Below are 4795 nucleotides of genomic sequence, written 5' to 3' on the forward strand. Positions count from 1 at the left end.
CACTGCGCAGGCGCCTCGTCGCGCGGCTTAGACCCAGCCCCTGAGGGGTGGGGAGGAAAGATGGCTTTGCGCATGCGTAGAGCGATGGGTTCCAAAGGGCAACAAGAGAAAGAAGCAGAAAAAATTTGGGCAATGCAGCGACTCTGGAAGTCATGTAAGCAAGCCTCTTTTCCTGTTCTCCCATTAATCGAAAATGCCGGGGAAGGAAGCAGAAGTAACAGCGCGGGAGCTGCGGAGCACACTGTACAGGACATCTCGTTTTGTTTTGCTCTCAATCGGGATTACGTCGCTGCCCCGCAAATGGCAGCTGTCGAATGGAAACTCGAAGTGAGGGGTGATGGGAAGGGCTCCTGGAAAGGCCCGGATTCCTCGTTGCGCTTGCGCAGTGCATAAAACGTGTCTCCTCTGGTCCTGTTTTTTAATGTTTTCTCCTGGGAAGTTTTTGACCTGTAACCTTTGCCGTGATTGTAATTAATTGCTGCGACCGGGCTTCATTAGAATCCGGGGGCTCAGCCTCACTTCCAAAGCCTGCTTCTCTAGGCCAGGCTTCATCCCTGGAGAAATCCTCCCCAAATTCAGGAAGGATAGGATTGCAACTTTATTTAATTACAATTAAATTAAATAATTTCTTTAATACAGTTTGATGTGCATTCATTCATTCACACACACGTGCTATTTATGACTCCTTTCCCATAAAATAATCTCGAAGTGATTTCACATTAAAACATTAATAAAATTTGCACAGCTTCATAGATAAAAACAATCAGAAACATTAAAACCATTTAAAAACACTTTCATTTGTATTTTTAGAGGTTCATATGTAATATAGATACAGACTGGAATAAATTCCCTGCTTTTGTTGCCATTTTTTTTCTGAAAATGAATCTAAAAAGAGCTGCAAAATCAAATTATCTAAACCAATTAAGCAATACTAGATAAAACGGAATGAAATGACACAATCTATTCCCAGAGCGTCCTACAATAATTTTCTTGCAAATACCTTGATCTTCAAGTGGCTCAAAAAGCTGAGATTAAAAGAGCCAAATTAGACGTAGGGTTGGATCTGAGCATATATAGGGCAAACCTGTAAAAGTCCCAAGATAGCCTCACTGAATTTAGTGGGAGCCTAAAGCAATGTATACACAACAGCCTTGTGAGGTAGGATAAGCTGTGGTAAATACCTGCCTCAAGGTCAGCCTGTGAACATCATGGCTGAGAGGAGATTTAAACCTGGGTTTCCATGCAGCTGTTCTGATAGCTTAACAACCATAACACCCACACTGGCTCTCTACTCAGCTGGCTGTCAAAAAATAAGGAATAGCCAAGGAATGAGAAAACCTTTCTATAGCACATATCAAGAAAGGGCCTTGGCATTTCATTTCAGTGCAAAAAAAGGCAGAAGCCTGACGTCCATTTTCCAAGCTCCTCACTGCAGTATCTCATCCCCATGCAGGTTTACTTGACAATAAGTCCCACTGTATTCAAAGGGCTTTATTTCCAGGTAAATAACCATAGGACTGCAGGCTGAAATAATTTCCTGGTTCTATTTTCCCCATAATCCATTGATCTCTATTTGGCCACCAGGTGGTGCATTTAATTCAAAGGCTGGTGCTGGAAAAGTGTTATTTCAGTTATTCCAGTGTGTTATTTCAGCCCTCTGGGAGCTGATTCAGACTGGTCCAAGGTCACCTAGTGAGTTTCATGGCAGACCGAGGATTTGAACCCTCGTCTCCCAGGTCCTAGTCTGACACTATAACCACCATGCTGCACTGACTCTCTGTTGGAACAGGGCTTAAAATGGAAGGTGGATGCAGCCACTAGGCAGTAGCTCCTCAGTGCCAGCGTAAAGAGGAATTATTGTGGGATGGTATTCGGACAGTCATATTTCCAGGATGGATAACTTATTCATTGCTTTCCTTCTAACAACATTTGTAAAGCTTGGTCATTTGTGTCTGATGGAGCACAGCTGTATGGCTCAGCTGGGATCCAGATGTTCCTGAATATCTTTACATCTGCTGCTTTCAGATTGGTCTTCCTTTGCCTGGCAAGAGAATATAAATGAAAACAATCTTCTCATCCAGCTTCTCACTCTCACACTCTTTCACCCATCCCCTCCCAAAGTGGTGATTTTAAAATATAAATATATGGGCAGGATTCATTGAGGAAATTAAAGAGCACGAAAATAAAGAAATCTCTGACTCCTTCCAGATGGGTGTCTCCTGGAGCTACTCAATAATTGTTCTTTTGTTGTAAGCTGTGAGTAGATTTGCAAGTGACTTTCCACACTATTGGGAAGTGGGTGGGTTGTTTTTTGGTTTTTTTTATATAAATATGGTTCTTCTGATCCTGCAGCACATATGGGGCTGGTTGGCCATTTTTAGAGCAAGAAAATGCGTTGAAACTGTAGAAAAGCCCAGGTTGTGCTTGCAGTGGCACAGAATGCTTTGGATTGGCACAGAATGCTTTGCAGTGGCACAGAATGCTTTGAAAACAGACTTCCAGCCCAGCAGCATTCCCTTGTATGCCTATGTGACTACACTGTGGCGGCAACTTAAATTAGTGAAACGAGACTGACCTTGAACTCATTGGGATTGGTGGCTTCTTTGGGACAATTTCCAAAGATTATTGCAACCTTACTTACATAGGAAGCTGCTTTAGACTGAGTCAGACCATTTGCAGGTTATGGTGGAGCCCAGGTAGACTCAACCGTCTACAACCTTTCAAGCATTCAAAATGTTTTCAATGTATTTTTCCAACAAGACTCACAACAGCCCTGGTAGCAAGTACTGACCCATGTTGCCAATGATGGACTGAGAGTGAGAGAGACCGTGCGTGTCTTTACTGAGGCCACAAAAATATTTGAAACAGGATATTTCCATTTCTGGTCTTGCCCTCTACATTGCAGATGGCCACCCAATAATTGCTCTCTGTTGCTGCAGCTATTATTCACAGTGCTTGGTGGGTAGAAGGGCATCTCCCTTTGGCCAGTAGCCAAGTGGTCTTCCACCTGCTTGACACATGAGGCAGGTGGCTCCAGAACCCAGGGCCTTGCTACCATCTCCTTTTCTTAGTTTTTGCCAGTAGTGTAGTGATGAAGGTGTATCTTGATTGTCAAGCGAGTTAGGGAGAGCAGATTATAAGATTTAAAGAGCTGGGCATGCAGCACAAACTCTTAGCCATGGGGTCATTTATTTAGGGAAGCTACAGAAGAGACTGGAGGGCAGCAATGTAGAGAACTGGAGGCTGGTAGATGCCTAAGGGTATGAAATCCACTGCAGAACAATTTCAACATTCACAGTCTCTCTTGCTCAATAGCTAAGCATGATTTACACTAGCAATGGGGAACATGTGGTCCTCCAGATGTCGCTAGACTCCAACTCCTATCATCCCTGACCATTAGGCACACTTGTTGGGGCTGATGAGAGTTGGAGTCTAACAAAGTCTTAGAGGCCACCCTAATTTATGGAGTTACGACAAAGTTATTCAAATTTGGGTGTCCAGGTGTTGGACACCCAGTTATCCAATTATCCCATTATCCAGCTTAGCCAATGGTCAGCGATGATGGAAGTTGTTAGTCCAACAGCTCTTGGGCATCCAAGGTTGAAGAAGGCTGGTTTAGAATAGAGCTGCTTTGGGAACCTCATGCAGCCTTTGAGTGGCTGAGAATCAAACTGGCTGCCTTTTAATAATCAAGATTCTATTCTGGGAAAAGCCAGTTTTGTAATCTGAATAATTTGTACAAAGCCTATTAGCTTTCAGACACAATCGTTTGTGGGTTCCATTTTTATTTATAGAATTATAGAAGCATAGCATTGCAGAGTTTGGGAGGGGTCCTGAGGATCATCTAGTGAAGTTCAACTCCCTGCAATCTCAGCACATGGCCCCCACCTAATTTGAAAACATATTTTATTTGAAGGAAGCTCATTCTTAAATACTGTAATAGGTTATCCTTTTAGGAAGATTCAGAGTGACCTCTAGTGGCTGAAAGCAACATAAATGCTATTCCTCTCAAAAAACAAAATTGAAGGTGTACAAACGACCAGAACTAAGAACGGGATGCCCTGAAAGAGTTGATGCAGCTCCATATTTCTTTCCCCCACTCTTCCGGATGAAATCTAGTGCAGCCTTTCCACCAACCCTGGTGCCTTACAAACATGTTTGGACTAAAACTCCCATCATTACTGACCACTGACATTGCTAGTTGGGATTGATGAGAGTTGCACAGCGCCAAAATCTCAAGGTTGGCAGATTGGGAAAAGCTGCCGCCGTGCCACCGCCATGTGATTTCTGTTCACATTGTGAGGTATAGTTCTTAACCCTAGGTACTACTTCCGGGTTAGTGGAGTCTGTAACCTGAAGTGTTTGTAACCTGAGGTGTTTGTAACCCGAGGTACCACTGTATTTGAAGATGGATATCATATCACTTCTCAGTCTTTTCTTTTCCAGGCTAAACATACTCAGTTCCCTCAACTGTTCCTCATAAGTCTTGCTTTCCGGACCCTTAATCATTTTGGTAACCCTCCTCTGTACACACTTCAGCTCATACTGAATGATAGTGCCCTGAACTGGACACAGTACTTCAGGTGGCATCTGCCCAAGACAGAGTACTATTACTTCCCTTGATCTGGACACTATACTTCTGTTGATGCAGCCTAGAATTGCATTAGCTTTCTTTGCTGTTGCACCACACTGTTGATTCCTGTTAGGCTTGAGGTCTACTAAGACCCCTAGATCATTTTCTAACTTATGATAGATGTATCAAAAAAGTTGTGTCAGCAATGAGTTCTTTTACTTC

This window comes from Podarcis erhardii, assembly GCF_964252035.2.
Source record: "Podarcis erhardii genome assembly, chromosome: 7".
Lineage (NCBI taxonomy): Eukaryota > Metazoa > Chordata > Lepidosauria > Squamata > Lacertidae > Podarcis > Podarcis erhardii.